The following is a 20,843-nucleotide window of genomic DNA, read 5'->3' on the forward strand; positions in this document are numbered from 1 at the left end:
CTGAAATCTCACCTCTGTCCACAGGAATGAGGCCCCTCCACAGGTGTCAAGAGAGGCAGAGTGGTGAACCGGGACCCTTACCCCCACCTGGCAGTAGCATGATGTCAGAAGAGACCTGCTAAAATAGAAGTTTTAAGTATGACCTAGAATCTCAGTAACTAATGCCTAAACTATCCAGGATACAATGAAAAATTATGAATTAAATAAGAAATGTCGAGAAATAGGAAAATACCAACTTCCATAAGGAGAAACCATCAACAGATGCTAAAACATAGATACACAGATCTTAGAATGATCTGACAAGGATTTTAAAGCAACCATCATAAAAATGCTTCAGCGAGCGATCATGAACATGTTTGAAACAAATGAAAAGATAAAAAGTCTTGGCAAAAAAAATAGAAGATATAAAGAGGAATCAAATTGGAATTTCAGACTGAAAGTACAATAACTGAAATTAAGAACTGCAGAATGGAGAGGTCAGATGAAAGAATTAATAAATTTTAAAATATAACAATAGAAATTACCCAGTATGGATAACAGAAAGAAAATAGACTGAAAAAAAAACAAAACAACAATGAACAGACCCTCAGGGACCTGTGAGAACTACAGCAAAAGATCTAACATTCATGTTGTCAAAGTCCCAAAAGACAGGAGAAAAAGAGTATAGTTGAAAAATATTTAAGGAAATAATGACTGAAAATTCCCCCAATTTGGCAAAAGGCATAAACCTAGAACTTTATGAAGCCGGGAAAGTTCCAAACAGGATAAACTCAAAGAAATCCACTTTAAAACAAATATTAGTTAAACTTCAGAAAACTAAAGACAAAGAAAAAAAATCTGAACACAATGAGAAAGAAATGATACCTTACCTACAGGGAAAAAATAATTTGAATTATAGTGTATTTTTCATCAGAAAGTGTGGAGTCTAGCAGGAAGTAGCAGAATATTCTCAAGTGCTGAAGGAAGAGAACTGTCAGCCCAGAATACTGTCCCCAGTGTAATTATCCTTCAGGAATAAAGGGGAAATAAAGACATTTTCAGACAAAGGAAAACTAAGAGAATTAGTTGCCAGCATATCTATCCTAAAAGAAGGGATAAAAGAAGTTCTTAAAAGAAGGAAAATGAAAAAAGAATGAATCTTGGAACATTAGAACAAAAGAAGGAACAAGAGAAAGAACAAAAATATACACTAATAAAATAAACTTTTCTTCTCTTGAGTTTGAAAAATCGTGTTTGATGAAGCAAAAAACAAAGCATTGTCTGATGACAGTTACAAACGGGGAGGGTAAAGGGATTTAAAGGGAAGTAAGGTTTCTATACTTCATTCAAACTGGTACAGTGTCAACATCAGTAGATCTCTGTGGTGATGGAATAGTTCTGTATCTTGATTGCAGTGATGGTTACTTGAATCTACACATGTGATAAAATAGCATAGAACTCTACACATGTATTGTACCAATGTCAATTTCCTGGTCTTGATAATATACTATAGTTATGCAAGATATAACCATTGGGGAAAACTGGGTGAAGGTACACCGAACCACACTGTAATCTTTTTGCAACTCCCTGTAAACTTATAATTATTTCAAAATAAAACGTTAGTATCACCAGGTATGAAAATTTTAGTGTCCTTTGTTTCATGATGCCCTTCTATTCAGTAAATTCAGTAATGTGAATGATTAGACTAGAACTTCTCCCCCATGGGTCTCAATAAAGCTAATTTCATTAGACATTCACCCAAACATGCCTGCCAGTAAACATTTATTTTTCTCGAAGTTGGCTTTCAAGCAGAAAACACTGGTCAACCACCAAATTGTACAAAAACCCCTTGGCTCCCACAGATCTGTTCAACTTCAGGCCACAAGTTCACTTACCAGATGTGTTGTTTATAAACATGTACCTGTACTTGGCTCCACTTCCTGCTACACTGAATTTCCTTATAAGTCACATTTATGGCTTTTGTGATTTTACTAATATTCTTAATGTTTTAACATTTTTAAAATTATACTTTCAACTGAAAACATGGCTTTGTGTTTAAAAACAGGAACACATATCAGCTTAAAACCCTGGAATTATATAAGAGCATGACCTCGAGGTACTCCAAGATCTTAATGAGGAAGGGGATAATAATGCCACTCCACCCACAGCTAATGAACTTGGAGAGAGCAGCGGCAGTCCATCAAACAAGCAGAGATTGTACTAAGGATGCACTTTTAAAATATGGATTTTATTATTGTACATAAACAAATGAGTCTTAATCTGGATGTCTCTTAAGAATGACCAGTCAAGAAATTGCATGATACCATCATTTTTGCAATGATAACTACATGTAAAGCTATTTGTAATTCATTTGATAAAATACCTCTGAAAAAATGGCCTGAGAGTTTTATGAAGCCATTTGATTGGGACTATGAGTTCTCTGACAGAGCAGATACATGTGATGAAAATTGCTGGGCCAGTGCTAAAATAAAAGGCATTGCTTGAATTAAAGACAGTAAAAAAAAAAAAGACTGACAAGTGGATCAGAGATGCCCTCACACAGCGATGTGACTCCTTAGCTAGAAGGTACTTGTCTTAGGCTGCCAACCTACTCCTTCAAGCAGATCCTTGAGTGGAAGTAGTTTACTTGCAAGGTGAGCCCAGGAATCACCAGTCAGGTTGTGGTGAAGTGAGGTGGGGAAGGAAAGGAAGCCACTGCAGGTACATTAGAGAGCAGGTTACCGCTGTAGGCAACTGGGACTCAATCCCACTGGTGTTCTCTGGGGGACTGCGAGGAACAGGCCTCAGCATTGTCCCACCCGAGGGGTGAGGAGGCGCATTTGTATTTAACCTCTACATTATGTGAAATTGTGTTCTTAAAACATTGTGATACCAGAATGGAGAAGTTATCTGCATATTGAGTGTGACGAGAGCTCTCCTTGTTTCTTCCCAATATTCTGACATTCACACACTCAGTATCATTTTTCCCATTAATCCTGAGGACAGTAGAAAATTTCCCTCATTCATAATAATTTAAAACATTATATTGCTATTCGTCAAACACATGAAGTGTGTTCCCAGCTCAAGACCTTTGCACTTGCTATTATTCCCTCTGCTTAGAACCCTCTTCTCCCAGGTTTGCTCCTGGCTTGTCCCTTCCTGTCCTCCAGGTCTCTGCTCAGATGTCTTCTCTGTCCTTAAATGTGCTCTATTTTTCTTTATAGCATGTATCACCAGCTAACATACTATAGGCAGTATTTACTTGTTAAATTTGTTTATTGCCTGTCTCCGCCCACTAAGTATAAACTTCCTGAAGGCCCGGGGTCTATCTTTGTTCACTGTTGTATACCCCGCTCCTAAAACAGTGTCAAATACATACTGCCTACTCTATGAATATTTGTTGAGTGATAGAACTAGCACGTAAAGGGTTATCTATTGGGAGCTGTAGCCTTCCCTTTCTTGCTGAATGCATAGTGATGGACTTTATTTCTTGTAAAAGGAGTTTCATGTTTGGTTCCTTCCGGAGATATTATTTGGACAGAGGCCTTTTCAGTGAATTGAAAATGAAACTACAGATAGCTGCCTTTTTGTCTGGTCTGATGGTTGTCAAAGTGTGATCCCTGGGCCAACAGCATCAATGTCACCTAGGAACTTATTAGAAATGCAAATTCTTGGGCCTCACCCAGACCTGCTAAATCAGAGCAATCTCTAAGTAATTCTGATGCACTAAACTAGAACTAAAGTTTGGGATTCTCTGATCTTGGTACAAAGCTTAATACAGGTTGAGAGGGGTCAGGGGGTAGGAACAGAGGGGGTACTCGTGGTATTCGTCTTTAATGATATCTTTCCCAGAGATCTGAGGTGTACTCTACACAACTTTCCAATTCCAAAATTGGTATTTGTTTGTTTATAATTTACATCCCACTTATTTATAGAATAAATCAAAGCACTTTATTGCTAATGCTAGGGCAGGCTTCATGGGTGTAGTATGTAGTAACACAGGGCCCCATGTTCAGAAGGGGACCCATCTTGGTTTAATATTCTGTTGTTAACATTTTTAGGAAGATTAAAAAGTAGCAGAGACATCAGAAACTATTTAGGCTGTTACATAATTAAGTAATTTTAGGAACTTTATAATTCTCTTTGAAGAAGTAATTGTGGGAGACTGTATAACACATTGATTAAGACTGTGGGCTTTGGAGCCATACAAGCTTGGTTCAGCTCCCAATTTTAAAACTTAATAGCTGCGTGGCTTGGGCAAGTTACTTAATCTCTCTGTGTCTCAGTTTTTAGTCTGTAAATGGGGAAAGTGATACCGTAATAGCTACTTCATTTGCTACTTCATTTGCCATGATCAAATGGACTATACATGAAAAACATATGCCTCAGTACATAGTATGTGCTCAATAACTATTAGCTATCATCCATTTTTGGCTCCTCACCAACATTTCCGTAGACAAAGATTTTTCATTCCAATTCAGGATTTTACTGAGTTATGAATGTTTTTCTTTATGGATTTTTTCCCCTTGACTGTCTTTAGCTTTGGTTTCTCCTGAGGCACAAGTTTGCAATTTTACCATAGATCTTTATTTCAGGATTTGAGGATACGTTTACAGATGATCCAAAGATACTTCTAGTTATTACTATTCACCTTCATATCCTCCCAAAGAATGATATGCAAAGAAAGCAAACAGAATGCAAAGCCGTCTGGAAAATCCTTCCTGCACAAATGTGTAGTGATTGATTACAACTGCTATAGTTATTTGCATTTATAATCGACTGTGGCAAAAAGCACAACCATAGTTAAAACATGTTGTTTAAATTGTTGGAGAAACTATAGCAGTAAATTTAGCTAGTGCTTTATCACTTGCAGATCTAAATACCTTCCTCATTTGAAAGTTGCTTTCCTTGGAGCAGAGCTCTTTTAGCAGAATTTCCATCATTCTCAGTGAATTTGGCCTTTCCTATTCTTGGCCATGTGGTTTTGGTCAGATTTTTAGTGTACTTCTTGCTAAATAACATGAACAAATTTACTTATTGTTATTTGATAACAGTGAATACATTTCATTTTATATAGAGCTTTGCCAATCTTATAGCACTTTCACATGTATTATCTCACTTAATTTTTACCATAACCCTATGGGTAGCTAGGTATTATTCCCATTTTAGATGAGAAAACCAGGGCTCTGAACATTTAATTGACTTCTGCAGGGTCACACAGTAATTAGTCTGTGGAGCTGAAACTGGAATAGATCTTCCTTTCATATAGTCCTTTGATGGTGAAATTGCTGTATCACACAGTTGCGTTTATGTATTTCCTTCCATTTCACAAAAGTTGCCCTGACTAAATTCACCAGTGATGTTCCTGTTGCTGAATCAGTGGACATCTTTCAGTCTCCATCCTGTTTGACCTTTCAGCTCGGGCACAGCAGGCAATAGTGTTTGGCCAGCTGCACACCTGGGAGCAGTCCAGGGCACTGCAGGACCCTGAGGGGGCAGGCATGCTGGGGCTTGGACCTAGATAAGTGAGAGTGACCACCATAGCATCAGCAGAAGTGACCACTCAAGATGATAGGGGCTTCCCAAGGGAGCAGCGCGAGGACAGGCGTGCAAGGCTGGCCGTCCCTTGTGTACGCAGAGCTGGTCCTAGCAGCATCTGATATAAGTCTCCAGCCTTGGCACTGGGACAGGAACTGCTGGTGCTCAGGCTGCGAACTTTATCAGTAAGTTATTACAAAATAAAAGCGGATATATGGACACGGCAATAAAGCATATCAGAGAGTTGATAGAATTCTTCAGAGAGGTTAGAGTTTTCAGTTTTGAAAACTGCTGCAACTTTGTAAAGAAAATATCTGCAGCCTTAGAAATTAAATTTAAAGATCATCACGTTCAACAGAAAAGGACACTATTTTCATATGAAGCTTGAGACGAACGAATTAAGGCAGAAGACAATTTTTAAATTAAAGTTTTCCTTGTAATAATATAGATATGGTGATAGAATATATAAACATGTGTCTTGAATTATGTACAAATTATAAAGCCACTCCGTTTCTTGTTCAACTTCCACAAGTTACAGGAGATGTCAGAGGAAACATTAAAATGCATTGTATGTATTTGCATTTAAAATTAAATTCAGGGCTTCCCTGGTGGCAGTGCTTAAGAGTCTGCCTGCCAATGCAGGGCATATGGGTTCGAGCCCTGGTCCGGGAAGATCCCACATACCACGGAGCAACTAAGCCCGTGCGCCACAACTACTGAGCCTGCACTCTACAGCCCGCAAGCCACAACTGCTGAGCCCGTGTGCCACAACTACTGAAGCCCGCACATCTACAGCCCCATGCTCTACAACAAGAGAAGCCACCGCAATGAGACGCCCGCGCAACACAACAAAGAGTAGCCCCCACTTGCCGCAACTAGAGAAAGTCTGCGCACAGCAACGAAGACCCAACGCAGCCAAAAACAAACAAACAAACAAATAAATAAATAAAATAAATCTATAAAGCAATTAAATTCAAACTAACATGAAACTGATTTGTATGAAGAGTTAAATCTTTTTAGAGAAATTGTTTTATAAGATTCATCAGCTTAGATATACTAAATTTTATATTTTGAAATAATTTATAGGAAATTTATCTCAGTGTTGTCACAGCTTGTGAAATACTCTTAACAACTCCAGTAACAGTTACGTCAGCAGAAAGATCTTTCTCAAAATTAAAAATTATTTGTACATAATGGTCTATATGGGAAAAGAATCTAAAAAGGAGCAGATATGTGTATATGTATAACTGATTCACTTTGCTGTACACCTGAAACTAACACAACATTGTAAATCAACTATACTCCAATAAAAATTTTTAAAACATTATTTGTATATTACCTCCCCATGACTTACTTATTTTATAACTGGAAGTTTGTACCTTTTGACCACCTCTGCCTACCATGGTGACTATAGTTAATAATACTGTATTGTATATTTCAAAGTTGCTTAGAGAGTACATCCTAAAAGTTATCATCACAAGAAGGAAAACTTTTGAAAGAAAAATTATTTGCGATCTTGCATTTGCTAAGAGCTTTCAGTTATATCAACTGAAAATGAAATTGCTCAAAATACAAATTTTGATGACCTAGTAAATGCATACATAGAAAAACAAGTCAGGAAAATTGTATGATCAATCAAGATATATTAATAAAGTATTATTATTTTTGTGTTATATAAAATTATAACACCAACATATTATTTTTTTACAATTTGGAAGTTTATCATTACTCATGTAATACTATTATTCATCTAATTATAAGTAATCACTGTAATTACTAAAATATTTTTAAGGGAGAAGGCTTTATATTTTAATATCTTTGACAGCACTTTTTCCTTTTTGAACAAGGGGCCCTGCATATTCATTATGTCTTTGGCCTCACAAATATTGTAACTAGCCCTACCAGAAAGGCCCTCCTGCTTCCCCCTTGTAAACAAAGCAGCCCTTACCTTATAGCTTTTTATTTTCTTCTCATATTCTCCCCTTTGCTCTCTAGGCTTCAGGTTTCAACAGTCCACAAATCTTCAGCCCTAGGGCATTTGCCCTGGCTGTTTTCTCTGCCTAGAATGCTTTTCCCTCAGATACCCACGTAGCTCACACTGTCACCTCTTTAAAGTCTTTGCTCAAATGTCACTTTCTTAATGAGGCATGCCCTGATCACCCTAGCTAGTGAAAACTGCAGCCCACCTGTCTCCCCAGCTACCGCTGACCACCTTACATTAGTCTACATTTTCCTTTTTTTTCCATAGCACTTATCACCATTTGACATGTATAGTTTACCTATGTACTGTGTCTGTTGTACATTATCTGTCTCCTCTGCTAGAATGTCAGCTTCATAAGGACAGGAATCTTTTTCTGTTCTGTTCACTGATGATTCCCAAGACCTATAACAATGTTGACGTATAGTAGATACCCACTGAATATTTCTAAAATGAATGAAATCTGAAATTATTAGATAAACATGCAATTGCTGTGCAAGCCAAATTTATTCACATAACTGCAACGTGTTTTTCTTTGTTGTGCAAAAGACAAATTAGATTCTTGATTCCTCAAATTGTTTACAGCTAATGCTTTTGTATTTCCATCTATTTTAATTAATGAAAATTCCTATTATAGAGCTGTACACTGAATGCATGCTAATTGAATTGTGTTGTTCATATAATTATAGCTGTGAAAGGCTTTCAGAACACTAAAAACTTTGTTACAAAAGCTTAAACAATTGAAATAAAAATAAAACCCCAGTGGCTGAGTTCTTTATTTGCCTGTTAAGAATATTTATCTCTTATGAGACCCTGTTTTGCCTCAATCTAAATGATAAAAGAAGTATAGTACGTTTTCACTTAAGAGTGTCTGTATTTTCACTCTTAATTTAGGTGCATAGCCAGCTGTGTTAGGAATTAGGAACTATTCTTATTCATATATAAAATATTCTTTATCCATAGCTCTGTAGAAATTCAAATGTATATTTACTAGTATAAATGTATATTTACTAACTTCACTCTCAAGCACTAGGATCTTTGAAAATCAATATTTCTTTTATTTGTGTTTTATTTTTGGTTAGTTTTATCATGAGAACACCAACACTTCTTCTCACTGAGACAAAATCAGGATTATTGTTACAAGTAGGAAGTATCCATTTTTTAAATAACAAACTTGTGCTGCCTGCTACTTTTAAAAAATGGAATTGCTTCTTTAATGGGAGAAATTGTTACTGAAAGTTGCTGTGCTATCTGTATGTTTCTGGTAGAGGGAGTTTTTATATCAGGACAATAAAATTTAGATTTCTAAGGAAGCCACCAAAATAATGAAACACTTAAGTAGCACACCGAAACTATTTTCTAAATGTTGATATGATGTAAAAGCATGATTAGCGTCTTTAATTAGAAGGATGAAAATCACGGCAATAGTTTCATATCTATATTAGATGAAGCCATAGCTCCAAAGATTTCCCAGTTTCCATGTGATATTAGTAATATTATATGACTACTATTATATGAGTAATATGAATCAGAATTTTGCAGTACTAAGAAGATACCAATGCAGATACTAAAAAGTTGTGGATTCTATAGTTTCCCAATCTATTTTATTCTTAATATGTCATTGAACCCTGGAAAAAAGACCTGTCTAATGTTAGTCTACTGAACTGTCTCAGTGACAAGAAATAAAAACCTACCTCAAATCAAAGAAAAAGAAATTTATTGGCTTACATTACTAGGAAGTCTAGAAATTTTTTTTAAAAATAAATTTATTTATTTAATTTGTTTATTTTTGGCTGCTTTGGGTCTTCGTTGCTGCACGCGGGCTTTCTCTAGTTGCGGTGAGCGGGGGGCTACTCTTCGTTGTGGTGCGTGGGTTTCTCATTGCAGTGGCTTCTCTTGTTGCAGAGCATGGGCTTTAGGCACGTGGGCTTCAGTAGTTGTGGCACGTGGGCTCTAGAGCTCAGGCTCAGTAGTTGTGGCACACGGGCTTAGTTGCTCCACGACATGTGGGATCTTCCCGGACCAGGGCTCGAACCTGTGTCTCCTGCATTGGCTGGCGGATTCTTAACCACTGTGCCACCAGGGAAGCCCCTAGAAATATTTTGACTTCAGTCTCAGTATCCTCCATGTGGCTGGCAGCTCCAAGTTTACAGGTTTGCAGAACCACAACCTTCAAAAAGGACATTTATCTTTCCTACTGACGTTAATAGAATGTCCGTGTGAGGATTCTGGCATCATGCCCATGCCCAAACGAATCGCTATCACTAGAGGATGGGGTACCCTCTTTACCTAGATTCCCCTAGCCTCACTGTTGGCCCTACCTGTATTACTTGGAGATGGGGAGAAGTTCTGCTGAAGGACAGGATGTTGGTGTTCCCAAGGAAGCGAGATAAGAAAACAAGCTGGACAGATAAACTTCTGCCTTGAATAAGTAGGCAACTTAAAGAAAGCCAAATCAATTTGGAGACACCTATGAAATACTGAAGGCCTGAGGACTTTCAAGGATGACTGTAGAAAATAAGGAACAAGAACAGAGCTTGTTTGTATTTTGGCTGTGTCCTTCTATGGTATCTAACAGCTCAGTCTACCTGGTTAATGGGATGTTGACATGTGTGTGTAGATTTTGGGTTGACTGTGATGATGCCATACTAGATAAAGAGGAACTAACATGTGTTAGGTTTCTACCATGTGTTAGGCTGTAAACACTTTGGGATATTTTACATACATATATATACTCTCGAATCCATGAGGTCTTGATGCATCTGTGAGTGACAGAAAAACTTAATAGGTCTTAAAGATATGAGCATTTATTATATCACTTAAAAGAATCCTGGAGATAGGCAGTCCAAGACTGCATGGGCAGGTCTGTGACCACCTTCCTTATCACATCACCTTGTGGCACAAGATGGCTGCTTGAACTCCAGCCCAGAGATGCACCTTCTAGGAAGGAGGAAGGCGTGAGTAGGTGGAGGAGATTGCCGCTGCTGCTTCTTAAAGAGAACTGTTGGCATTCCCACACGACATTTCCACTTAGATTTCATTAGCCTTAACTCAGTCACGTGGCCACACCAAGCAGTAAGTGAGGCAGAGAAATGTAAATCTTTTAGTTGGGAGGCCACGTGCCCAGCTATAATCTGGGGTTTGGTTACTAAGGAAGAAGGGGAGAATGACTACTGGGAGGCAACAAGGAGTCTCTGCCTCGTACTTCATCTCCAATACACAAGCATTGGTCAGGACTGGAAGACCATGTGACCATTTGACCATGTGACCATTTCCAAGTTAGGAAAGTCTTAAAGATCTCTGGGTTTGTGCTAATTTGGTGCCTTTAAGAGCTCCTTTCCTTCTCTTGCCTAAGGCCTCAGACGTGCTTTAAAGAGGTTCCTGGTGAATCTTCTCAGAGTCCTGCCACATGTGTACTATACGTACTGACTTTCCCCGGGCGTATGTGTACGTTGACCTGGGCGTTGCTGCTCTACGCTTACATCACATGTGACCACTGCTTTCTCACATGTCGCTCCGTTACCACCGCATTCTTCCTCAAGTGCATTTATATGTGAGGTCTATGATAGTTATCCTTTCGATGCTGAGAAGCTGCTTCATTTCTTACCTAACGAGCTGGTGCACTGTTGTGTCGCTTTTAAAAGTAGGGCTGATGTGTATTTTAAGTATAGCACACTCTTCTGTCATGAGAAAACAATAGTTACAACTCCTCTGTTTCACCTCACACATTGTATCTCCTTTAAGGAATAGTAAGAGTACAATAGGCTTGTATATTAAGTAGCCTCCAGTAAATGTATTAAAGTATAGGTATGGTAGAAATATTTCTCCCTAGAGATTACTTGACAAAATAAGTAATGAATAGAGGTTCAGATATACCTCAGTGATAAAACCATCATTCTTCTTTGTTAGGCACATAACATATTTTTTCTGAACTGTAAACATGTTCAAATGTGTTTAAGACCACACTGTGAAGAATATCATACATCACAACTTCAGTATATTGAAAAGCTGTTTGGCTATTTACCTGATGTTTTCAACCTCTCTAAGATTGGAAGTACGGATGAAAAAGCAAGTGTGAAACTTCCTCAGTAAAATTCTTTTTGAGCATGATTCTAAATGATCTATTACAGTGACCTTAAACTAAACCAAAGTTCATCATGTCTCCATATGGCCATCATGTTATGAAAAGAATGGCAGTGGTTACTTTGGGCAAATTAGGTGGCTTTAAAAAATTTGAACATAGAAAGACTTGTTTTCTTTAGTTTTAAGTTTGGGTTTCTTTTTACTAAATTTACCACTTAGGCCTTTATCTCCAGTTCAGTCTGCCTCTTTCAGAAGTTCATTTGCTACTTCACTTCCTAAGCTAGGGTTGCCAGATTTAGCAAATGAAAATGCAGGACACCCAGTTAACTTTAAATTTCAGATAAACTATGAATAAACTTGAAGTATAAATGTGTCTTAAACGTGGCATGGGCCGTACTTATACTAAAAAATGATTTGTTGTTTATCTGAAATTCAAATTTAACTGGGCATCCTGTATTTTATCCGGCAACCCTACTTCCAGCCCTTGTTGCTGTGATATTGTCTGCGTATTTTCTTCGTTGAAGTTCACATCTCCATCAGTGGATTTCTCCTGTCCCTGCATTTTCCCCTGCCTTTGGCCATTCCATCTGGATGGTGTTGTCTTCCCCCTTTGTTGTTTTATCAGCTTAATGCAGTCACCCATCTGCCCCTCCTCCTGATCTCTCTCCTATTAATGACACACGGCAATGTTTATGCTTGAAACTTTGAGGTTATTTTGAGTCCTCCTTTACCCTTGTCCTCTGCATTTAGTCAATAACAAGTCCTGTCCATTCTTCTTCACTGTCCATTTCTCCCTCCCTCCCCTCCTCCTCCTTTTTCCCTCCCCTCACTGTCTCTCTCATTCTTGTCTCCGCCTGTCTGTCCATTCCCCACAGTACCCTCAATTCAGGCCCCTGCTCACAAGTGACCCCTGCCCGTCTGCTTTTCCAGCTGGCCTCCTGTTCGAGGCTCTCGCTACCGAGGTCATTTTGCGTACCTGGTTCATCATTCTAAACTATTGCACCAATCTTATTCCTTCCCAGCTGAAAACCTTCAGGGACTTCCTGTTGTCTACAAAATGAAGTTTAAGCCCCTTATTTGAGGCCTTACATGCAAGACTTAACAAGAATTGGCCTCTGCCTTTTTATCTAATTACATCATTACCTTATACTAGTGTTACCGAGTCTAAGCTCATACCGCTTGCTGCACAACAGGCCAATAATCAAGAGACAAGTTGCTGGGGCAAGGAATAACAACTTTATTCGGAAAGCCAGCAGACTGGAAAGATGGTGGGCTCATGCCCCAAAGAACCATCTTGCCTGAGTTTGAATTCAGGCTCTTTTTATACTAAAAGGAGAAGGAGTAAAGTCAAACACTTCCTGGTTCCCATCTGCTTCTGGAGGGAATGTGTTAATTTCTTCCTCCCTGCAGTCATTCACAGGTGGGCCTGGTCAGGATGTTTTAGCATAATGCTCATTACCTGGGAAGCAGGGTTCCCAGACATGGGCCATTATGGATAATCTAAGCTTATAGACAACATCCCTTTAGTTATTAACTTGTAATATTATATCAATAGAATACAAAAGGTTCTTCCCTATTACACTCGTGTTTATCACCCTTTTAGATTCACTTGCTCTTTCATCATAATATAATACTGAAAATCCCTTTAGGGATGTTTTAAATTATGTAATCATTTGGCATATAGATTAAAAGGAAGAATTATCCTAGCTTATGTCACTGTATTAGTAAATGTTACATTATAAAGTTTATTTCTAATAAAAATTTCATAATATTATAATTACATAAATACAAAGAAATGTTTTTACTTTTCCCCACTTACCAAATGATGCACAGTTTCTTATACTTTGAATTAGATAATAAAAATGTGATTATTAACAAAATTTAAAATGACACCTTGTGTTATATTTGTCTTTGTGATCAAATATATATGGACATGTGCATTATTATTAAGCATTTCATAACCTGATGTTTAATTCTTACATTTTGCATTTAAAAATTAACCTTTTCATAATATCAAAATATTCATACCTTCTACAGTACGTTTCTTTTTTTTCTTTTTTTTTTTTTTTGCGGTACGCGGGCCTCTCACTGTTGTGGCCTCTCCTGTTGCGGAGCACAGGCTCCGGATGCGCAGGCTCAGCAGCCATGGCTCACGGGCCCAGCCGCTCCACTGCATGTGGGAATCTTCCTGGACCGGGGCACGAACCCGTGTCCCCTGCATCGGCAGGCGGACTCTCAACCACTGCGCCACCAGGGAAGCCCTACAGTACATTTCTAAGTGATGAGATAAGAAAGCACGTTTCAGGTTGCTATTTCCAAGCATTTCTACAATGAGTATATCTCATAATTAGATAGTCTTTATTCACAATAAATAAAAATCCAGATTGTAAACAGTCCTCCTCCTCCCCCTCATGACTCTCCGTTTGTTCTGTTGTAGAAGCCCAAGGCTCAGGAGAATTCATCCCAGGCTGCCCCTTACCATGCTTCTCTTTATGGGTTTGGCTTGGTTGCAAAATACTGTAGCAGCTTCTTGCTGGGCAATCTGAGAAAGGCTACAGCTAGTTCCTGGGATACTTCTTTTCTCCTGGATCATAATAAATTGAATAAATAAGGAGTTCCTGATCCCTGGTCTATATCAATCAAAGTGAAAATATGGGTATATTAATCTTGAACTGTAGCCTAGCTGAGCTAATCTTCACGGTTGGTCCTGACTGGTATGATGTAATTAATTGCAGTTAATGTATATTTGTGGAAGCTAAGATGCTTATAATCACTGGACGGTTTCGGTACCTGGAAGTGCTTGAGCTGGATCTCTTCGTTTGCCCCTCTAGACCTCCCATCTTCCCTTTTCCACCTGGTCTCTGTCCTCGTTGCTGGGCCTGGTGGGTTCATCAATCTGCTTCCTGCCCCCCGGCTGCTGGGTAGTTTCGGCCAATGGAAAGCCCCAGTGGGAGATCATAGGGGGAGGGACAATGAGGTCACTTTCCCCCAAGGTTTCTACCTGTAAGGTCACCTTGGATTGGCTGTTTTCTTCAGACTGAAGACCACTTACTTCTCAAGGCAGCCTGCTGTCTATAATTCTCTCTCCTCTGGATTCGTTACCCTTCTTTCCCCTTGTACTCTTTAGCCCTAGGGGTGATGTCAAATCCACTACTACTTGCACCGGGTCTCAGCGCTGTTCCTTATGGTCCCCCAGAATGTCCCACACCTTTGTAAAAAGGCCCTCAATGAATAGAGTATGCCATCTATTTCCTGTTGGGATCCTCACTGATATAATGCTTTATATGGAGTAACTAATTTAATCCCTTCAACTATACTATGAAGTAAGTATAAATAGTATCCTTGTTCTAGGGGAAAGGAAAGTGAAGCACAGAAACACTAAGTCACCTGCAAAGGTTGCAGGACTATGATGTGATAGAGCCAGGATTCAACCTGGCTCCAGGCTACATGGTCTTACATGCTGTATCCAGGTATGATAATATGAGTGATACAGGATTTCATTGTTTTTCCAGGAATAGTCACAGTAATAAAATATATTAACATTAATCATGTTGATGACAGATAAGGTTGATCCACCAAATTATCACCAGTGCTCTCTCCTCACCTAGCACTTCATCTGAATACTTCAAAAGAGAGTGACTTTTTTTTTTCTGTTACCCAGGAAAGATTGAAAGAATGATATTCTTTGATGATAAGGAATAAGAAGTGCAAATTTTACTTATTATCCTCAACACTGCTTGAAAAACATTCTTTGCCAACAACTAAGTATTCTCTTTAAAATATGAACTCATCAAAGGTTCAAATTTAGCTTGTTTCTTTTCTTAAGAGCCTGACATTAGAAGTTAGTATTCATTTCTCACAATGACCTCGTTTTTACATAATTTCAGTCCTGTCAGTTCGTTCCCACTTTGCTGTCCTCTTTGTGTTAGGGGATGTGTCTTCTTCTGCCCTGCCCCCCACATTCGCCACTCATTCTTCAGTTTTCATTGCCCTCCGTATCCTTCTGTGGCATAACCTGTCCCATTTTCCGTCCTCTTGGCCTTGTGCTATGGTGCTGCTATTGACTGCAGCTGCAGTGTGTTGATTCTGGACTCTAGGTACCCCTGGTTGCTACAGTATGCTGCTTCTGGATGACTTATTTGGCAGTTAAAATTTTTTCCAACACAGCAGCTTCCTAAAGTGTAGCTTCATTTCTTCATGCTAAAATGCTGAAAATAAAGAAACAGCCCTATAACAGTCCCTTAGGGATCCTTGGATCATTAAAACTTCATAGAATGATAGCCTATAATTTTTTTTTTTTTTTTTTTTTGGTCTCAGGAATACACAAGCTTTAAAAATGCAGTTGATTTTTAGGAGCTCAAAGAAGAAAAACATACACTTATGATTCAGGTGTTCTTGTTGTTAAGAATAGTACATTTGAATGAGCAGCTGTTTATAGTTTGGGTTTTGGGTGGTTGTTCTGTAGGGAAGGTTCTGTTCTTGACAAATGTGCTTCTCAGTCATTTTTCCTAACGTGGGCGGTTGGATCATGGGAGAAGGCCAGAGTTTCTTGGCAGTTTTCTCTTCTTGTTGCCTGGAACCCCATACGATACTACTCTGGGCTTAAACTGCCAAACTTGGGAACTTGACCAGACATTCGAATCTGTGAGCACAAGCAATCATTTATATTTTCTCAGACTACTTACCTTGGTGTTGTATTTATTAAGAATTATTCTGCAATAAACTGTAGCTTTAAGACTATAATAGAAAGCTGCTGATTAAAAGGTTTCAGTTTTACCACATGATTGGTGTAAATACTAGCATCTTTTTGGTCAAATGTTTTGCATGAAGAGAGTATGTAAGCGTAAAGATTTGCTCAAATAAATGGGGAGTTTCTAGTTGCACCTACCTTTGGCAAATGCCAAAAAAGATCAATGTGGTGGTATCTTTTCTTTAAAAAAGTTCCCATTTTATGTGCATGTGAGATCTAGACAGAACTATTAAGCTAAACACCTTACCAAATATGACTTACTGTATTGTCCTGGCAAAGACTTAAGAAGATGTCATGTTGAGCTATTTTGTTTATTTTCATCAAAATGCCCTTTCATCTGCCATCCAAATAAGGGATATTTAAATTCAGTGATGTTTTAAAATCCAATCCTCATTATAAAAGAACAAAAATTTTTAAAATAGTCATTAAATTCAGTTAAAACAAAAATAAACCTATGCAGCAGATTTTTGCATTCTATTCATTATAAACTTTGATATCTGTGAGTTTCAATAGCAACAAAGGAAGGGTAAGTACAGAGGTTGCCCAAACAGAGGAGAAGAGTAGAAGTTTTTCTAGGAGTTTGGAACGTTGAAGGAGCCATAGCCATTCAGCCACTGTAACCACCATCATGTGGGGTTGGATCCATGGCCAAGAAACACCATAAATTCTTCTACCTCTTTCCCTGCCACATACTCAGCAAAACCCCTTCTCTTGTTAAACCTAGTCAGCCACCTACTCCACGCCTACACTTAGGCCACTGAATATTGCTACAGAAAAGCATTAATTGTTTCGATGGGTCTTACTATAAACTCATGTCCACATGCTTCAAAGAGAGACACAGGAGAGCCTTACAGACCTAATACACTTTCCTGGTAGGTTTGCTTTCTCGCTCTCAGAGATGACTATTTCCCAGTTTAATTCTTCTCAAACTTCCCATATTCTTTTCCGACCACCTTCCTCTCAGTTGCTTTGTACTTCACTGACTAAACAGACCCAGTCAGACTACCTCGTTCTCCCATCACTGAATCTTCCAGCCTGCATTGGTACCTAACTCACCTTATTAGCCCACCACCGAATCTGCCATCCTGCATCGGTACCTAACTCTCTGGCTTCCTTCCTCTTTCAGCAGTTACAGTCCCCCTGTCCCTGCCAAAGGCCAGCTCTCCGTTTGTTTCCTGAGGCCTTTTCTCGTCTCAAGTATATTGCACTTGCAATTTTCTCCTTTCTGCAACCTCACGGATTTTTCAAATCTAAGGGATTCTTCTCATCAGTACATTCTAGTATCTCCTATCTGAAAATGAAACAATGCACTTCATTTGACTATAACCCTTTCAGCTATTTCCCATTTCTCTACTCCCTTTTCCCAGCAAAACTATCTGAAAAGAGTTGTCTGTCTCCTTGTCTACACTTCTTCACTTTCTCTTCATTCCTTGACCCTCTCCAGCTGGACTTCTGTCTTCTCTGCCCTCCTGACACTGCTCTTGTTGAGGTCATTAGTGAACTCCATGATGTCAAAAACAATGGCCATATGCCTGTTCTTGTGTTACTTGATCTTTAAGCAGCATTTGACAAGGCTAACTTCTTCTTCCTCTTTGAAACACTCTTTTACTATAGGTTTTCATAACATCACACTGTGGTGGCTATGGAGGTGTCCCACTCAGGTCTTCCTTCATGAGAATATGCTGCAGGGTGACAGCCTCCAGCTCTCATACCCTTAGATCTAAGACAGTGGAAACAGAGCCCAGGCTTCCTTGGAGTGTTCCCAGCAAATAACTAAGCATGAAGGGGGTACTAGAACTGGGACAGTCTCACCGCATGAGAGTCCTCTAATAATTACCTTGGATCAGGAAGTCCCCATTGGCCAGACCAGGTCTTTCTTAAAACTGAACTGTGGTCTGAAGCTCTTCCCATTAAACCCTTCCATCCTCCTCCCCGTTCATAGATGTCAGACCCGCAAAAGGTCTGAAACTCTCTCCATCTGCTCCTCCCTCCTCCTTTATATCTGTTTCATATGTCTAATCCCGTCTTGGTGTCACCTTCTTAGAGGGTCCAGATGGACTCACACACTGTCCTGTTCCCTTACCCACCTGGCAGTTCCTTATCTTTTTGCCTCCTCTTCTCCAGGAGCCCTTAACACTGGTGGCTTCATCCTTGGACGAACTCTTCTCTTCTTGGTGTCTTTGTGATCTCATTCATTCCCATGGCTTTAAATATAATCTTTCGTCATTAACTATCAAATCTTTAGCTCTGATCTCTCCCAGAACTCCAGACTTCTATATCTAATCATATTCTTGACATTTCCACTTGGGTATTTAATGGTCATCTAAAAGGTAATATATTTTAAGGAACTCTTAATCCTCGTCCATAACTGCCCTTCTTCAGTTGCCCTCATCTCCGTAAATGACTCCAGTCATTCTTGATCGCTCTTTTTTTTTCATCCCCCATCAGCAAGTCTTATGGACTGAACTCTAAAGCGTCTCCCAAACTGATCCATTTTTCTCCAGCTTGGCTATGGCCACCCCAGTCAGTGTTGCAGCAAGCCTCTGCCTCTTGCCCTCTCATAGTCCATTCACCACTCAGTAGCCAAAATGAGCCTTTAGAAGTGTACGTCAGATCTAATCACCCCCCTGGCTACAGTACTACAAAGGCTCTTCCTTGAACTTCGACTAAAGCCCAGATTCCCTTATATTGTTTACAAAACCCTACACAATTGGCCTCTCCTGGCCCCTCAGACTTAACCTCTTCCTTCCCCTTGCCACAGTCACAGTGGCCTTCTTTCTGTTCCTAGAATAAGGAGAGGTTATTCCTGCCTTTGGGGCTATTATCTCATCCCTAGGTGCTCTTCCTTCTTGTCACTCAGATCTCAGCTTAAATGTTACCTCCTCACAGAAGTCTTCTCTGACCTCCCAATCTGAAGTAATGTATCTCGTTACTTTCTAACACACATCACCCTGTTTTCATCCTCTTCGTAACATTTACATTTTCTTATCTTCTTTATTAATTGTCTGTCTCCCCTCAACTAGAATGTAAGCTCCATGAGAACAGGGTCCTTTTCTGTCTCGTTCATTGCTGCATTCCCAGCACCTCCATGTGCACCTGGTATGTAGTTAGAGTCCTTATATACCTGTGGAACAAGTGAATTGACAGAACTGCATTATTGCCCTTCCATGAGCATATTTTCTTTCCTCTGAAAGAAAAAAGCAGTGAATTTTCCTAACTCTACACTTGTGAACTTGTAACTCTTATTATGTTCACCATTGCCTAGGATGTACTTTTCCTTGAATTTATACGTAATGCCAATAGAGTTAAAAATCCCATTATAGTGAATCCATGGGGCATGCTGTTGGCTTTGTTCCAGTGGAATTTGTCACAAAGCCAGAAATTGCATTTCCAGTCTACGGAAACTGGGGGTCAAATAGCTGATTCTCCATTTCTCTCCAGGACTGGGAAGGGAAAACTCCGACTCTGAGATGGGAAGTGAGTGAGGTCTAGCGAATCTCCTGCCTCTCTCATCCAGGCTCCCTGATGTTCTTCATGGATGTTGGCTTTGGGCTTTTTGTTTGCTTGTGTTGCTGAATGATATGAGTATTGGAAGAAGAAGGGGGAGCTGAGGAAGAGAGAAAAATGAAGAGGCAATTACTATTTGGTGACTAGAAAAGATTCTAGAGTTAAATCTTTTAAAAAGTTGGGAGTTGTTTTCTCCTACTTTTTGTAGCATGAAAAGGTACATCATTAGGTGCTGTTTTTACACATGAAAATATACATGAACAAGGGTCAGAAAATGAAACAAGAAGAAACAGAACACAGTTCCTATTATCAAGTATTTGGTACTGACAGTTTGTTGTAAACAGAGCAATGAAGGGTTCTGTTTTTGTTTTTAATTGTATATTATTCTGAAATGTAGAAGCAGCTTTGATATAGAGATCTCTCTTTCATTTACCATTTCATTTGCCATCTCTCTTTCAATTACCATTAGGTAATTGTGTTCAAATCAGATTGTCAAATTTTTATTTTAATGGCTCAAATGTTATGAGCCATATAAATGTTATATTATACAAAAATGTCCTGAGTTATTTAAAAGTCATTTATTAAGAACTTTTCTGGTTCTCTCAGATAGAAGTATTTATACCCTCCCTCCTTTTACCCATGATACTTGTTACATGGCCCTTATCATGCTGTCCTACCTGTCTGTATCCCATACGGTGAACATACTAAGGACAAGGGCTGTGTTTTATTTATCTTTGCATTCCCCACCTATACTGCCCCTTGCACTCCCCATCTTTCCTGATAAAATGGTGCCTGGGGAAAATGGGTTTTAAATGCATGTTTATCAAATGTCTATTTCTATAGTTACCTGAACCTATTACTTGAATCCCCTACATCTTATCCTGCCCTTGTTAACAAAGCTGCTTGCTTAATGGCCAGTTATTTCTAGTCTTGGTCAAGCTGTCAGAGTAGGGTGGGGGATTTTAGCTCATCCCCAGTCTGTCATATTGCATTCTCCTGTTTCTAGTT

Source organism: Delphinapterus leucas, chromosome 10 (assembly GCF_059928025.1).
Source record: "Delphinapterus leucas isolate spDelLeu-1000000601 "Yukka" chromosome 10, BTC_Dleu_Yukka2, whole genome shotgun sequence".
NCBI classification, from domain to species: Eukaryota; Metazoa; Chordata; class Mammalia; order Artiodactyla; family Monodontidae; genus Delphinapterus; species Delphinapterus leucas.